The following is an 18,660-nucleotide window of genomic DNA, read 5'->3' on the forward strand; positions in this document are numbered from 1 at the left end:
CTGTTGTATGCCATGTGGCTGTGTGATATTTCATTCTGCCTCCAGGTGCTGGGAGCTCCCCATCTCTCCATCCCCCACCACCAGTCACGCTGACACTCAGCTTATTTTAAGTAGATCCTCCTCTGCAGCTGTGAGCGTGGCAATGACTGGAGGGCCACCTCCGGTTCGCTGCCTCTCCCTGGTGTCCGTGCTCTCTTCTCCTGCAAGGAGAGAAACAAAATACCTTTGAGAGAGAGTCATGGAATGAGTGGAACAGATGGATGGACAACATCAGTAGAGGGAGACTATGAGGGTGCATTAAGATGAGGATGAGTGTCAGTGGTGGATGGTCAGATAGGGATGTGAGCAAGTACATAGACAGAGAGGGATGGGTGCACCTGCAAGGTACATTGGTGTGAGGAGTGATGTGCAGGAGTAGGCTTAGGAAGGCAGAGTGAGGGGTTTGGGGTGGTGCGCACATCAGGATGTAGTTGAATGTGCCATTGTACTCACCTTTCACCAATGTCAGCCAGTGGCTCAGTGGGTAGCACACTCGCTTCTGAGTCAGAAGGTTGTGGGTTCAAGTCCCACTCCAGGGATTTGAGCACATAAAGCTAGGCCGACACTCCAGTGCAGTGCTGAGGGAGTGCTGCACTGTCGGAGGGTGCTGTCTTTCGGATGAGACATTAAACCGAGGCCCTGTCTGCTCTCTCAAGTGGACGTGAAAGATCCCATGGCAATATTTTGAATAAGAGCAGGGGAGTTGTCCCCGGTGTCCTGGCCAATATTTATCCCTCAATCAACATAACAAAAACAGATGATCTAGTCATTATCACATTGCTGTTTGTGGGAGCTTGCTGTGCGCAAATTGGCTGCCGCGTTTCCCACATTACAACAGTGACTACACTTCAAAAGTACTTCATTGTCTGTAAAGCGCTTTGAGACGTCCGATGGTCGTGAAAGGCGCTATATAAATGCAAGTCTTTCTTTCCTGCCCTCATGAAATCATTAAATCGCTTCCTGCACTGTTATAGCAGCGTGGCGCCACACTCCTGCTGCTAAACTTTTCTGCTATCTCCAGCCATGCCTTCTTCATCAGTGAAGCTGGCTTCTTCCTCCCATCAGCAGGGAATAAAACCTCCCTGCGGGCCCTTACAGCTCTCAGCATGAGGTCCAGGGAGGCATCGCTAAATCAAGGGGCAGCTTTGGAACGTTGAGACTCCATTATATGCACGTACCAATCTTTCTCCCACCTCCACAATCCTTCAACTGTCATCTTTGCAGTGTTCCTTTAAATACCTCAGCTGAAATAGACCTATGCGTGTCGTCATCACGCCCGCTCGCGTGTTAATTGGTCAGGAAACTGGAAGTCAGATGTTAATGCAATGGCTGGGTTAAAAAGCCACTGACAAACGCAACTACTTCTGGGTTTCCCGCGCGCTACCGGACCCCCCACCTGCTCCCAACGCATCGCCAGGTAAATATTCTGGCCATTCTTTTTACATTACTCAATCTTACCTTGCTTCATGAATGAATGATGCACAGTGGCACAGAGTGCTGGAGCACCAACATTCGCTGACATGTCAGTGGGAACAGGTTTGGTTCCCCATGCTGCTGAATTTGCAGTCGTACCTCCACTGAGCAAAGATGGGGAGGACGGAGAAGGAAATTCATAGTGAGAATCACCTACGGCTTACTGCCAGTGATTGCCGTTATCAGAGACCATGGAACAGGTCACTAAAGGAAATGCATAGCCTGGAATCATCAGGGACTGGAGACAACAATGAAAACAAAATGTACATGCGCAAATTCTTGAAAACATGGCGTGAGTTTAATTGGAGTCAGTTTAATTTTGTCATTTATATATCTATGTTATTTACCTACATATCTTTGGGTAGTTCAATTGAGAGAAAGACTAAAATTGATAAAGCACCTTATCACATCTTTAACAAACATCTGAAAGCACATCAAATACAATCAGTTAATTTGAACTGTAATGACTATAGTTGGGTAGGCAAATGTGACAACGGTTTGGTGCACAGCAAGACCTCACAAACAGCAATGAGATAATAGGAAATTAATTTGTTCTTGAGCGGAGTTAGTTGATGGAGGAATGGTGACTCCCTATTCTCCCACTGCCATGGAATCTATAAGATCAGGTGAAGGTGTCATCTGAAGGACAGCACGGCTGACAATACTGTACTGCACTGGAGTGCCTGTCTAGATTATGTGCTCAAGCCCTGGAATGGGGCTTGAAGCTTTAACTCTCTGGCTTAGAGGTCAGAGTGCTACCAACTGAGAAAAACTGATGCTTCATTGTTCAAAGGGGAAGGGACAGTGTCTCTTTAAGAACTGTTACTCACTGTAGCCTCATGAGAGTCATGTGATCTTTCCCTGCTGACCAATAGCTGTGACCCCTACACTGTCCTTTTCAACAGAGGCAGCTATAAGGTAGACCAAGCATACACATGATTACGGTGAAACAGTCGTTTTCAAAACTAATAATCAGCCAAGCCAACAAGGAGAAAAAAAAACACGTGCACATACAAGCAGAGTAGGGTATGCGAAGGGAACAATGCGTGTGTGGAGAATGACGTTAATTTGAAGAATATAACAGAGGAAGACAATCTAACTTTCTCCCTCATTCACTTTACTCTGCACATACAGTAATATACGTTCATTAGTGCCAAACAAATTACAAGTCAACTATTTATGATTTGATTGTAGACCCAATGTAGCATCTTCTTTAGGCTCCATTGGTAAGCGCATTGCCTAGTGCGCAACTAAGCCATACGGACCAGAAAGGCTACAGGTTTGATTTCCAGTCTGTGCTGTTAGCTGGTCTGTGCATTGGTAGGGGCACTACAATTGGAATCAGTGCTCCTGGGCTAGGCAGCATCTTCAAAAATCAGGTAGGGTTCCTGATCCTGTTCAATATCCAGTGGTCCCAGCTGGAACTTCCGAATGTATGAGTAGGAAGGGAGAAAATTAGAGAGAAAAAGCACTTTAACAAAAAAGAATCCAAATCATTTTTAGTAAAGATGTACAGATTGTTTTGGATTGTTCTGGAAAGAGCAAAGAGCTGGCACAGATATGATGGGCAAAATTTCTTCCTTCTGAATTGTTACAGAATCTAAGGTGACTATCTTTTATATTAAAAAAAAATCCTTTTCAGATAAAGCATAGTACTTTATTTGTAAGGCCATTATCAGCATAACAAAGAGACTTCAGCCTGAGTTGTGTTTACTCGAAGCTTAACCTATAGTTCCTCCTTCCAACTTATCAGCAAGACAAATACTGATCAAAGTATCATTCAACCCCACCTTTGCTCAGCTCATCAATACTTTATCAATTAATGTTCCAGTAATTCTATGTCTGGCTCATCTCAGAGTCCCATCTCTTTTCTCCAGAAGGTGTGAAAGAGGAAAAATCTGACTATACATTGTAGGCACAGTCAGACTGTTGCAGAGGCGCCAGGAGACCATTGTTTAGGTGGAGACAGAACATATCCTTGTGTGCCACCCGTGTCCTGTGTAGGACTCAGGTCCTATGGAGTATGGCCCCAGCTGGAGTATTGTGTCCAATTCTGGGCACCTCACTTTAGGAAGGACGTGAAGGGTTTGGAGAGGGTACAGAAGATATTTACTAGAATGGTTCCAGGAATGAGGGATTACAGTTACATGGATAGACTGGAGAAGCTGGGGTTGTTCTCCTTAGAGCAGAGGAGGCTAAGAGGAGATTTGATAGAGGTGTTTAAAATCATGAAGGATTTAGATAGAGTAAATAAAGAGAAACTGTTTCCAATGGCTGAAGGGTCGATAACCAGAGGGCACAGATTTAAGGTGATTGGCAAAAGAACCAGAGGCGACACGAGGAAAAACTTTTTTACGCAACAAGTGGTTAGGATTTGGAACGCACTGCCTGATAGGATGGAGGATACAGAGTCAATAGTAGCTTTCAAAAGAGAATTGGATAAATACTTGAAGGAGAAAAAATTGCAGGGATATGGGAAAAGAGCGGGGGAGTGGGACTAACTGGATTGCTCTTCGAAAGAGTCAGCGCAGACTCGATGGGCCGAATGGCCTCTTTCTATGCTGTATTATTCTATGATTCTATAATTCTAATAGAGTGAGGCACTTGTTCTCCATATCTCTGACTTCTGCCCTTGGTACCCATTAGAAGCTGAGTCCCAGTTTGCTTGGTTTATATTGGAGAGCGCTATCAATTGCAGGAGTCCAGCACATTCTTTCAATGTAAAAGTGACAGTCAAGAAATGGCCAACACATTAATAGAAGTTTTCCTTGTGCTATGGGAAACAAATATGTAACTTAGTTCCAATGACATTCGCTGCCATATGTTCTTGGTGGTGGCGGTGTGGGTTGGGCTTTAGCGGCCACCAACTTCAAAGGATATTTCTAAAATGGCAAATGGTAAAAATTCCAAAATGTTATCTGAGCAGAAATCATAAGAAAATAATATTTTTGGGAAAAAGAACAATAGAGCCAACAAGCCCATCCTTTTTACATAGACTTCAATCCAGTTATCAATCTTCTCACCATAACTCTTAATCCCATCTCTCTCCAGCTAATTGCGGCATGGAGCCCATTATACCGTCTGCTTCAAAGGTAACTGTTCCACTTGTCTAATACCCTAAACAAGAAATTTGTCTGACTCCCATTCTTACCCCTAACTTTTTCATTTTAACTTATGTTCCCTGACATTTAAACCCTTCACCGACTTTGTTAAACCCTTTCATAGTTTTGAAAACCTAATCAGGTCAAAGTCTTCTCTTTTTCAAAGAAAACAAGTTCAAGTACCTTAACCTTTCCTCATAACTTAAATTCCTGATGCCTGGAATAATCGAGGTTACCACTGAGCAGTAATATGCTTCCTGTGATTAGGTGACTAAAATGTAATCCTAGGAGATGAGAAACAGGGTCCAGTTCATTATAAATCTGATTTATTTCCCTCCCCAGTCTCCTGTTATATCACAAACAAATACGTTTGACAATGGGAATTGCCAGTAAATAGGGATCAAAACTTCCAGCTGTGCATATCTTGCAACCACTTCCTGGAAATGTAGGATTTGTTGCACAAACAGAAACCTTTTATGATTTTCTTACTCTTTTCTTTTTTTCTTTTAGCTTTCATTAGCTGGCATCCTGTACAGTGCCCAGAGTAGAAGGAAACTTCTGGAAGGCAAGCTGGCATAGGAACAGGGGTAGGCGATCCAGCCCCTTCCACCATTCAGTGAGATCATGGTTGATCTGTACCTGAACTCCATTTACCCACCTTTGATCCACATCCCTTGATACCCTGACCTAATAAAAATCTGTTGATCTCAGTCAGGAAAATTTCAATTGACCCAGCATCCACAGCTTTTTGGGTGGAGAATTCCAGAGTTCCACTATCTTTTGTGTGAAAAAGTGCTTCCGGATTTCACTCCTGGATGGCCTTGCTCTCATTTTAAGATTATGCCCCCTTGTTCTGGATTTTCCCCCAACAGAGGAAACAGCTTCTCTGTACCTAACCCATCGAATCATTTTACCACTTTAAACACCTCAATTAAATCACCCCCCGCTCAACCTTCTAATCTTACAAGGCAAATTTATGCAACCTGTCTTCATAGCATAACCCTTTAAGCCCTGGTGTCATCCTGGTGAATCTGCGCTGTACCCGCTCCAAGGCCAATATATTTTTCCCGAGGTACGGTATATAAAACTGAACACAGTACTCCAGATGGCAGCAGTAAGGTCTGCATGTTCAAGGAACATTTAAAACAAAATGTGCATTGGATTTCTGTATTGAATTTATGGACGTTTTTCGTCACTTACATCAGAATCGGCCTGGGACCAGCCCAGAGGCTGAAGTGGAATCTGGACTGATTTGGAAGTATGGAGTTTGCTAGATTTAGTTTTATAAAAAGTGTAATTTTTTTTAATAAACACTGTGGGCTCGATTTTCATTGGGCCGTGAGGCGGGCTTTTAGGCGTGCGGGGGGTTAAAATCGCAAAACCTGGGGGTCGGGCCCCCCACCCCCGGCCTGGTTCCCGCCTCCATGCCATTTTAACCTAGGTGTGTCTGATTGACCCGAATCAGTCCCGCCTGCAACAGGAGGGACTGGTCTTTAGGGCCCTTAAACAGCACTGATTGGCCTTTATAATCCCATTTTAACAGGCCCTTGCCTGTTTAACCCTTTTCCCATGTAAAACGCGCCTGGTGGGGGTCATGCCTGTGAAACCTGACGTGAACACTATTGGCTTGCTGACTATCAGCTGCAGGTCCAACATTAAGGAGGATATTTGATCAGTCATCATTTGCAGGTGGCAGGACTTTGTTGTCTCAGGTCTGGGGTAACTTTTACCAGGCCTAACCACACCTGTGGAAGTTTGGAGCCTCACACACTTCTCCAGTGTGACCTCCTGTGAGACCCCTCTCGCCACCCTCACTCAGCGCTTCCTCAACTGAGGCACCTACCAGAAGCATGGGAGGCCTTTTTTTCCTTCCCCTCTTGGCATTAGAGGACCTCCAGCCCCATTTGCGAAATGATACACGCCACAACTGCAGAAGTTGCCATCAGAATTTTTATGAAAAACAAACAACTGATGGCATTTTTACAAAATACACAGCATTTCACCCAAGTGACTACCCTTGTGACTATTTGTGCTTTATTTTCCTCTTACGCGTGCTCCTACGTAGTGGTTCCCCTGTGGCTTCAGCAGATGTGGAGGCCCCTTGCTCACTTTCCTGCTGCTCCTGTCTCGACACCTTTGGCGGGTGTCCTCTGGGATGGCAAGCCTGTGAGGGCTCTTCAGCAGTCTGCTGCTCCTGCAGCTGTGCAGGGGTTGAGACCTCTATCTCCGTTGGGTGTGTACTCCGGCAGGGCTCTGACCGAGGGCTCTGCAGTGGCATGGAAGTATGAGCGCTTGGAGAGGAGCCCCCACTTCCTTGAGGTCTGCCACCAACCTCCCTCTCATGGGTCAGGTCCCCCTCAGTGCCTGCAAGTGGCTTGAGAGCAGCTTGCTGCACATCAGGGGGGCCATGGGGACCCGTATCTACAATGGCAGTTCTACTCAGAAGGACTTCCATGAAGGTCTGGTTTCTCTGTTCCATAGATGCCCATCGCTCCTCAAGAGATGTCATTCTATTCTGAACACTCACCATGTTTTCCATACCCTGGCGACTAACCTCCTCCATGGCCGTAGCCCTCCTCTCCTCTACCGTAGCCAGCCTTACCATGGAGGCAGCAATCATTTCCACATAGGTAGCCATCCTTTCCGTGTTGATGCGTTCATGCGCCAATGACTCCACAAAAGCTCTGCTCATGTTCGCTATGGAATCTTCCATTCGCTCCACACTCACAGCGACTCTGGAAACAAAACCTGCCAGAGATTCCTGCATCTGTGCATGGAGTTCCATCACCTCTGATCTTACGGATGGACCCAGAGGCAGAGGGTCGACATGCAGCTGAGCCGAGCTGGCAGAGTCCTGCGCCCTCCGACGAGGACTCTCCACTGCTGTCCCTGTCTCCACAATCTGCTGATGCTCACTCGTGAGCTGTGATACACCAGGTGACAACTCTACTCTATGTCCCGAAGGTCCCACCTAGGTGTGAGTGTCTGCGCTGGTGCTGGGTGAGATTATTTCTGCTGACGCTGCGCCCTCAGAGGTTGCAGATTTCTCTGAGGAGTCTGGAATCTCAGGCTCTTCCTCCTGCACAGTGGGGACGGGGGCGCTCGATGGTCCTGTGGGGGAGTCAAGGAAAAAGTTAGAGATGTGATGCCAAGGTTACATGCACATTGCATTTTGCAGATGATCATAAGTCCATATGATGTAGCTTCAGAATCATTATCAGCGGCTCATGCAATGCCAATGAGAGAGATGGAAAACTATTCTGTCACCAGCTTGCGGGGATGCTCCTGTCTGTCCTTCCCCAACGTCCACATCTCGGTCAGCCCCGGCAATCTCCAGGACGCCTTCCTCCCAGGGGGTGAGTTGGGCTAATGAGGACGGCCCTCCTCCTGTCCTGGCTCGCTCTCTCCTGTTGTGAGCTCTCTTTTCCTGCAATGAGGGAGACAAGTGGAGGTTGAGTAAGAATGAAGGAGTGAGTGTAGAGATTGCATAGCATAGGTACTTAGAAGGAGACAAAGATGGAGTGAGGTTGCAGTACCAAGGGCCCTCCCTGTGTGTTGTCAGCTGTGTTCAAAGCATCAGAGTGAGAGGGAGTGTGAGGGCTGCACGGTGGCATAGTTCTGTGAATGTGAGCATAGAGAGAGAGGGAATGGGTAAGGGTGCATGGATGTGAGTGTCTAGTGGGATGTGCAGGAAGAGATTGCTAAAGCTGAGTGCTGGTGAGGAAAGGCAATGGGGATCAGATTGAGGGTGATGGAAACATCATACAGTACTTACTTTTCCAGTGCGAAGGAGGTCATGGAATCTTTTCCTGCACTGCAACCACGTTCTTCGTGTGAGCCCCAAGCAGTTGACTTGACCTGCCACCTGTAGCCACACAGCCTTGGTCTGACTGGGAGGCCTCTTCCTCCCTGAAGAAGGGAACGGGACCTCCCTGTGGGCCCTAGCACCATCCAGTAATGCCTGCAGTGAAGCCTCATCAAATTTGGGGGCAGATCTGGCCCTCCCGCTGGCCGTTGCTCCTGTAGGCTCCTGTGCCATCTTAATGGTGAAGTTTGGGAGCCTGCAGAGGAAGCAAGGCTTGCTGTGGACCTTAAAAGCAGCAGCAATGATGACGTCATAGTCTGCGACTTTCTGACTGGAAATACTCAATTGCCAAGGCTTCCCACACGCTGGAAATCAATTGGCCAATTGAGTTAAATTTGCATCAATCTCATAGACCCATTTAGAATCGTGTGGGAATCACTAAATTCGGGGAACCCGCCAATTCCCCGCACTTGTGTCTAAACAGGCTACATAGGTGGCCTTCAAGTTGCCTGGGTAACAGATGTATTTTCTCTGAGAATGGCCATTGCAGGCAACTCACCAGGTACAGTACTGAGAATTTTAACAATTTAGAACACTGACTTATTTTATCTCATTGTTTCTGGTTGACGATAAGGTATTTAGAATTTGTAATAATGATCTCACCCTTCAGCAGCCCCATGATTCATTCTAAAGATTTTCTAATCTCAGACAAGGGGGTTGGGGGGTGGGGGTTGAATTTTTTGGGACCTCTCCTGCTCCACTACTCTAAGTTTGACAGAAACCCTGTTTATGCACATAAATGGGGTTTCTGCCAAACTTTTGCCCAGGTTACAGCGTTGGAGTAGGAGAATCTGGAGGAAATTTACCCCAAGCTGTCAGGGGAAGTGTGGCATTAAGGTCAGGCATTTCCTCAAAAGGGAGGGAGGAGGGAAATATATGGAGATGATCATCTTGAAGGATGCTTGTGCAGTTGGTTACATGGAAGCGCTACCTGAGACCTGAGCGGAAATCTCCAGATCATGTTTTCAACCAGGGAATGTGTGTGGCACAAGAAGACATTGAGGAAAAAATGGCTTAACAGCATGAGACACCAGAAATGAGCCGGTGTGGGGTTAAAAATACCAATGGGGTGAGCTCCGGTGATGGACCAATGGGTAAATACATTGTCCAGCATGGTACTCAGCCATACAGACCAGGAAGGCCCCAGGTTTGATCAGTAGCCTAAACTCAGTTAGCTGATCTCAGCTAGGACAACAGCAGAGGTACTGCAATTGACCTCAGCACCCTTGGGCTAGAAAGCAGAAATCATCGGCCATGGTTATCTCTTGTGATCGCTGGCATGATCACAACCCCTGCTGGAACACTAGAGGGCTGTGAAATTATATGCCAACATGAGTTAGCATCTTCAACAACAACAAAAAACAACTTGCATTTATATAACACCTTTGACATAGATAAAAACGTCACAAGGCACTTCACAGAGGCATAAGGAAAAAATTGAACAGTCAGCCAAAGAAGGAGATATTGGGGGGGGTGACCAAAAACTTGGTCAAAGAGGTGGGGTTTAAAAAGGAAAGGGAGGTGGAAAGATGGAGGGATTGAAGGAAGGAATTCTAGTGCATGGGGCTCAGAGCCTAGGGAGCTGAAGGCATAGGCTCCAATGGTGGGGAAAATGAAGTGGGCAAGAGGCCAGAGTCAGAGGAATAAAGAGCTTGGGCCTGGGTGGAGTTGTAGGCTGGAGGAGGTTATACAGAGATAGGGAGCATACGAACAATGACGGACAGGTAAAGAACCTCTGGTCCAGAGCCTGTCCCACACAATTGCGATATCTTGCGTATCACAATATATACACTCCACCCCATTCGAAACCATGTGATCTCCTGGGAGAGGCAAAAAAAACAGATAAAAAACCCAGGCCAATTTGGGTAAAACAAATCTGGGAAATTCCTCTCCAACCCATCTAGGTGATCGAAACTACTCCAGGAGATCACACTGGCCCTGAATTCCCTGCAGTACCTACCTTCTATAAGAGGTGATCTCCACCACAGCCAGAAACAGGTCCAGCTCTCGCTTGAAGGAATTCAGCGAGTCTGCGTCCACCACACGAGACGGCAGCCTGTTCCAGAGGTCCACAATTCTCTGGGAAAAGAACCACCTCCTGACATCTAACCTAGATCTGGCCTCATACAACTTAATTTTGTGACCCCTGGTCCTCCCTAACCTATTTAATTGAAACAAACTGTCAACTGGAACACAATCTATTCCCTTCATTATCTTATAAACCTCAATCAGATCCCCCTAAGTCTACACTTCTCTAAAGTGTAGAGTCCCAACGCTTTTAGCCTATCTTGATAACTAAGATGCTTTAGACTGGGAATTAGTCTAGTGTCCCTCCTCTGCACCCTTTCCAAAGTCTCAATATCACCCACCATGTGAGGAGACCGAAACTGGACACTGTATTCCAAGCGCAGCCTGACTAAGGTCTTGTACAAGGACAAAATAGTATGCCTTGTCTTGTACTCAATTGTCCTATGGATACACCCCAATACCCTATTTGCTCTAGCTATCGCTTCACGCCATTGCTTATGTATCTTTAAAGATGTATGTACTAGAATGTCCAAATCTCTTTCTATCTCCACCTTCTTTAATGGTTTTCCCTGAAGGGTGTATGAATGTTGAGCATTTGCCCTGCCCACATGCAGAACACTGCACTTATCTAAGTTGTACACCATTTGCCAGTCATGAGCCCAAACTCCCAATACTCTCTCAAGCAGACGAGCATCGTCTACAGTCCTAATACTCGCACAGATCTTGCGGGGGGGGGAAATTCAGTTGTTTGCGCCTTCCGTTAGCGCCTTAAGAGGGCGCTAATGGGGCGCAAAGCAACTAGCGCCCGGGCGCGGCGATGTTTGCGCCGCTCGTGAAATTAACTAGACATTTTGTGGCGGCGCTAAACACTACCGCCACGATCTCCTGCGCTGGCAGATTGTGACACCAGTCGAGTGCGCAACGCCCCGTTAGCGCCCCAGACCGGATATTGTGTGGCGCCCCCTGCCTTACCGCCTGCCGCTAGCAATGACAGGTTGAGGGGAGCGTTATGCTGTCAGAAAGGGACTGGGGGAGCGCTATTTAAAGGCGACCGCTTCCTGCCTTTTTTTGTTGGTGACATTTTTGCACCATGCATTCTGAGAGAGAGAGAGAGAGACTTCTGGAGAGATTCAACGCTGTGTGAAGGAGTTTTGAGTACTGAGCAGCACTTTGCAGGTTTATTTTGATTTGCCCTTCCTTGCTTCGCCAGCGCTCTGAGGTAGCGCCTCGCTCCTCGGCCTTTGCGCCTTAAGACAAGTGTGAAGTGCCTGATTTAGCACTCCAATCACCTCCAGGGGTGAGAAAAGCCAAGTTTGCTGTCGGAGGTGATAATTAGCGCCAGGCACTAAACTTTGCGCACGGCCGATAATGGCGTCCCAAGCGGGGCAATACTGAATTTTTCCCCCTTGGTATCATCTGCAAATTTGAAGATCGTGCCCCCAACACCTACATCCAGATAATTAATGAAAATAGTAGAGAGGTAATGAAAATAGTAAAGGAGGAGGGAGACCATGAAGGGATTTGAACGCGAGGATGAGAATTTTAAATTTGAGGTGTTGGTGAGCTGGAAGCCAACGTAGATTGGTGTGAACGGGGTGATGGGGGAGTGTGACTTGGTGCGGTATTAGGATACGGACAGCAGAGGTTTGGATGGGCTGAATTTTATGGAGGGTGGAGAATGGGCGGACAGCCAGGAGAACATTGGAATAGTCGAGTCCGGAAGCTACAAATCCATTGATAAGGGTTGCAGCAGGAGATGAGCTGAGGCAGGGGTCTAGGCGGGCGATGTTATGGAGGTGGAAGTAAGCGGTCTTTTTGATGGGGAGGATTTGGGGTCGGAAACTCACCTCAGGGCCTAACAGGATGCCGAGATGGCTTTAGAGAACACAGGAATAAATCGGGCATAACCTACCCTACAGCAAAACACTTGGGGGCAGATTTTGCTCTTCTTAAGCTTGGGCCAGAAATTCGGGTCTCCACGGGTGAGTACGCGCTGTGTACTCCCGCGTAGGGCCAACAAAAGTGCCAGTTTCGTGCATGCACTGCACATGCGCTGGAAACTGGAACTTCCGTTCCCTTGAAGGAAGGGATTCACAGGTCAAACGCGTGCGGCGGAGAGGCAGCGCGTACGCCTGGAACTTTCGTTTTTTTTACAGGTTTCTCCGGGAGGGTAAGTCTCCAGCAGCTTGCGCATTTAAAAAGCAGTCGCAAGGCCTGCTTTTAACAAGGTAAGTGATGAATTAAGTAAAATTAAAACATTTTTTCCACGGGTTTATTATTTTTAAATAGTTTAAAGAAAGGTAAGTTTATTTTTAGTCCTGTTAAAAACTGTAATTAATTTTTTCAAAAATTTAAATTATTGTTTAAAATAGTTATTTTATGTAATTTATAGTTATTTTAAAAATGTGGGCCTAGAAATTCAGTCGCGTTTGCGCCCACTTATGGGCTATAGAGTGGTTTGCGCCGGAAGTTTTTTCGCGCCCGAAATTCAGTTGGTCCGTAACATTGACGTTAGCCGGTAGCGCTGCGCCGGCACCGATGACGTCATCGGTGTGCGCAGCGCCCCGCTTCCAATGCAATTCCGGTCCGACCGCCAAATTCAGTTGCGGCCGCCTCTCCCGTGGCGGCCGCAAACAGCGTTTGCAAAACGGTGCCTTGCAGCTCCGAGAGGCCGGCGCATAAAGGTGGAGGGGCGGCCGGCCGCTTTCCCGGCGGCCGCCTGGCCGCACCTCCCTCCCCGGACTCCTGCACCACCCCCCCGCGGCATTGGTGTGTCACTCCCGCGAGCCCGGCACTTCTCCATGGTGCCGGGCTCATTTGCCGGGGGAATCCAGCGGCGATCTCACGGCTGCAGGCAGTTCCTCCTTAAGAGAAGGAGGAGGCCTGCAGTACCCCAGCCTGCCGCACCGCATCGGGTGCCGCAGCGGCAGCTGGACGCCTGAAACTGACATTCTTCGCCCCAAACGAGGCGGCCAAACCCTCCAATAGCGCCCGCCTCCGTGTTGGGGCGGCGCAACTGAATTTCAGGCGGGCGCTACGGGAATCCGGCCGAGCGCTAAATTTCGGGCGCTAAAGACCTGGCGGGGCTATACCTAATTTCTAGGCCGTGATGTTTTAAAAAAAAATTATTTGAATTTTTAGTTAGGTTTTGGGCCCGATCTCTATTCATAGATTTGACAGATCTTCCTGTCAAATCTATGAATAGAGATTCCCTGCTACGATTGGCTCTCCATGGCCCATGTGATCTATGGGGACGCTTCGAACTAACTACGCCCCTGGGATACGCAAGCACTGCGAGCTGGCAGCTGGAGGAGGCCCAGGATCGGAATCCCACACGGGCCCACAGCACAATGGCCGGCGCGCTAGGTAAGTGCAGGTCAGAGGCTTGCACCCGCGGGAAGCCTCCGACCCGAATTTCTGGCCCCTTGTGTTTTGGGCATAATCAGGCAGGGAGGATCACATGCTTGTAATGGAGCCCACCAAATTTTCCACTGCATACTGAGACCAGGCAATCCTTTATGCCCAAGTGCAAGTAAAGGAAATGCTGCCCCATAAACTTTTATTTTACATTGAGAGCAGCAGTTGATTGTCGGTAAGTTTTAATACATTTTCTGAAAAACATTTCTTTTTTTGGTTTCCTTTAGGGTTAAATTCATATATTCCCCTATAATACTAGGAAACATTTACTCAAGATACAGGACATGGTGTGATGTTGTACATTGTGTTTGGACATGCAAAAATGTGACAGTCCTCATAATTCTGCACCGGTTGCCGTAGAGATCTGCTTACTGAAACAAATAAGGGCTAACCAGTAATGACATATAGCAAATCTGTGTGGGCAATGGTGGGAGCAGGGCAAGCACGATTCACGCCATTGCACTTGTTCAGTGAAACCACCACACACGTGAAAGTCTATTGATTTATTCCCTACCCTTCTCTGCAGGGGATTAAATGAACATTTGTTTCCAGACAGCAATTATTCTCCCACATAAAATTCTTCAGTTCTCTCACGTTCTAGACTTGGGGTATAAACTTGCCATACAAGCACAGCTTCATCCAAGACTAAGTTTGTCAGAGTTAGTTTTACTTCTATGAGTGAAATTATCCTGAAGAATCCACAATTACATTCACAGGAAAAGTATACATATGCGCTCACACACACACACAACTAAGTTGTGTAAGCTTTACTTTAAAGAAAAACTGTTTGAATAGCACATGAACTAGTGCTTGGTGAGACTAGGTGAAGAGTGAAGGACAAGGCCAGCAAAGTTGAAAAGGGTAGGAGAGAAAATAAGATAAATCAAGAAGTAATGGCAAGCTTGGGCTTTCAAAGAAGTTTACTTAAAAGGTCGAGGAAGCTTTCTGCATCTCAGAATAACAAGGCATAAGGCTGACTGCTGAATTGCAAGACAAGCTATCACAAAGCCATTGTAAATACAAAGCAAGACTTTGTGCATGGGGTTGCAGATTCTCATTCTTTCAGAGTTCAAGAAACAACAGAAGCGATATTTGACTTTGCCTATTTTAAATCCTGCCCAATTTTTTTTCTATTGAAGTCAAATCAACTATCGTCCGTTCTGCGCTGCCACCAAAGTTTAATGTCACCCCTAACACCTCTCTGTTCCTGAACTTATTGCAAGAGAACCATCCTTGGAAATTAGCCAACACCTTTGGGGAATCAGGGATGTGGAGATCGGGCGGGAAAGTGGAGTTGAGGTTGATGATCAGCCATGATCTTATTGAATGAGCAGGCTTGAGGGGCCGTATGGCCTACTTCTGCTCCTATTTCTTATGTTCTTACGTTCTTTATGAGGATTATCCCTCAGGCACTGATGACAACATTGTGGCATTTCTCCTTTTTTGGCCACACTTAGGAGCTATGTTATTAAATCGGGTGGTAAATTTCATACTCTTCAAGCTCCAGAAATGGGATTGCATGATCAGGAAAGCAGTATGTTAGGATGACTTTGTGATTCCAAAAATAAAGTAAAAGTTCAAGGTGGTTATTGTGTCCCACAAACATCTAAGCAGTGTTTATTTCTCACAAAGCCACCATAGAAAGGAGCTTACTATGATGTCAGCTGAGGCTGTGGCTTTTTCCACATCTGCTGTTATCTGATGTGTTGGTGCCTTTTGGCAGCTGAGGTAACTCTTCCTTAATGTGAAAGGAAGTTTGTATTATCTCCCTTTCATGATGTCATGAAATGGATGCCAGAATGGTTTCTGAGCTGGACCCATTGGCATCGTGCTGGCAAAGAACTCAGTCTTTGTTGGTTTCAACTTCTTCCCTACAAAGGGTAATTTCCCATCTATCCAATATCTTTACCTCTCTTGTTTGTTTGTTCACTCCCTCTCTCTCTCGCTCTTTATCTCTCTCACAAGGTACAGACTTCTCATCTTGCATGAGGATCCCGCATTGTTTGCACCTGAAAACAACCAGAAAGTCTGCATGAGTTTTTCAGACTAGAGGGAAGTATACAGTGATGTCCCCCCAAGGACAGACTAGATGCAGGAAGGATGTTTATGATGGCCGGGGAGTCCAGAACCAGGGGTCATAGTCTAAGGATAAGGGGTAAGCCATTTAGGACTGAAATGAGGAGGAATTTCTTCACACAGAGAGTGGTGAACCTGTGGAATTCTCTGCCACAGAGGGCGGTGGAGGCCAGTTCATTAAATATATTCAAGAAAGAGTTGGATATATTTCTTGAGGCTAAAGGGATCAAGGGATATGGGGAGAAAGCAGGGACAGGGTACTGAATTTGGATGATCAGCCATGATCTCATTAAATGGTGGAACAGGCTCGAGGGGCCGAATGGCCTACTCCTGCTCCTATCTTCTATGTTTCTATGTTTCTATGTCAGTGTTGGAACCACTGCTCTTTTTTACATATATTAATGACCTAGACTTGGGTATACAGGGCATAATTTCAAAGTTTGCAGATAATACAAAACTTGGAACTGTAGTAAACAATGAAAAGGACAGTGACAGAATTCAGGGGGTGAAATTTAATGCAGAGAAGTGTGAAGTGATTCATTTTGGTAGGAAGAAAGAGGAGAGGCAATATAAATTAAGTGGTACAATTTTAAAGGGGGTGCAGGAACAGGGAGACCCGGGGGTGTATGGGGGTGTATGCACACAAGTCTTTGAAAGGTCAAAGGAGAATTACTAGAATGATACCAGCGATGAAAGACTTCAGTTACATGGAGAGACTGGAGAAACTGGGTTTATTCTCCTTAAAGCAGAGAAGGTTAAGGGGAGATTTGCTAGAGGTGTTCAAAATCATGAATGGTTTGATAGAGTAAATAAGGAGAAGCTGTTTCCAGTGGCAGAAGGGTCGATCAGAGGACACAGAGGTGCTCGGCCGATGTACACATTATCCTCCTCCTTTCCTTCATTTTCCTTTTTTGCTTTCAGAGAAGATGGGATAATTATCTTGAAGTTATTATCTTCAAGGGTACAAGGTGTTCAGAAAAGATAGGGAAGGAAAAAAGGGAGGTGGGGTGGCAGTGCTGATTAAGGAAGACATTGTAGTGTTGGAAAGGGAGGATGTTCTTGAGGGGACAAGGTTAGAGTTGAGGAGCAAAAAGGGTATGATCATGCTATTGGGGATATTCTATAGGTTTCCAAATAGTGAGAGGGATGTAGAGGAGCAAATCTGCAGGGAAATCACAGAGATATGCAAGAGCTATAGAGTGGTGATATTGGGGGACTTTAATTATCCAAATATCAATTAGGATAATGCTAGGGTAAAGGGAAAGGAGGGGGAGGAATTTCTGAAATGTGTTCAGGAAAATTTCCTTGACCAATATGTTCTTGGCCCAACTAGGAAGGAGGCATTGCTGGATCTGGTGCTGGGGAATGAGGTGGACCAGGTCGGCCAAGTGTCTGTGAGAGAACACTTGGGTACAAGTGATCATCGTATCATAAGATTTAGATTAGCAATGGAGAGGAGCAAGGAGCAATCTAGAGTGGAACTTCTAAACTGGAATAGGGCTAACTTCAATAGGATGCAAAAGGATCTAGCCAGGGTAAAATGGAACCAAAGACTGACAGGAAAATCTGTAACGGAACAATGGGTAATCTTTAAGGAGGAGGTGTTCCAAGTACAGGCTAGATACATTCCATCAAGAGGGAAGGGTAAGGGAACCAAATCAAGGGCTCCTTGGATGACAAGGGAGATGAAGAAGATGATGAAACAAAAAAAGAGGGTGTATGATGTATGTCAGGTGAATTCTTCAAGGGAGAACCAGACCAAATACAATAAGTTGAGGGTGGAAGTGAAGATGAAAATAAGATTGGCAAAGAGAGAATATGAGAGTAGAATGGCAGTTAACATAAAAGGGAACCCAGAAATATTCTACCGGCATGTAAACAGTAAGCGGGTAGTAAGAGGCGGGCCTATTAGGAACAAAGTCCAAAGATGTGCGAGTTAGGTTGATTGGCTATGATAAATTGACCCTTAGTGTTAGGGGGATTAAATACATGGGGTTACGGGGATAGGGTGAGATATGTGTCGGTGCAGGCTCGATGGGCCGAAATGGCCTCTATCTGCACTGTGGGGTTTCTGTGATTCTGTGATTCTGTGAAAGAAGGTGATATATGCTTAGAGACACAAGGCAAGGTGAGAATACTCAATGAGTACTTTGTATTAGTGTTTACTAAGGAGGTGGATGCTGACAAAATAACGGTAGAAGTGGAAAAGGTAGAAGCAATGGAAGGGGTAAAAATTGATAGACAGGATGTACTAGAAAGGCCGGGTAGGCTTAGAGTGGACAAGTCACCTGGTCCCGATGGCTTGCATCCCAGGTTGCTAAGGGAATTGGGGGAGGAGATAGTGAAAGGGCTTGCCATAATTTTCCAATCTTCCCTAGATACGGGGAAGGTGCCTGAGGATTGGAAAGTGGCAAATGTGACACTGTAGGAATCGTCAAATTCCTAACTAATAACTGAGGTCGACTCAGGAGATCAAACAAACAGGTCTTTAATGTAAGACTAAGCGAGTTCGAACCGTTTGTTGAGATCGATACGGGAGAACCACGAAAACAGGTCTTAACAAGATGGAGCTTCCACGAGGACTGCCTCGGCAGTCACGTGGTTTGCGACGTGACGTCATCGCGTTTGCCCGCGTATTCCCACGCTCTTAAAGGGCCACGC

The sequence above is a fragment of the Somniosus microcephalus genome, chromosome 1, assembly GCF_052327205.1.
Source record: "Somniosus microcephalus isolate GS21.2 chromosome 1, FLI_Smic_1.0, whole genome shotgun sequence".
In the NCBI taxonomy this organism is placed as follows: Eukaryota; Metazoa; Chordata; class Chondrichthyes; order Squaliformes; family Somniosidae; genus Somniosus; species Somniosus microcephalus.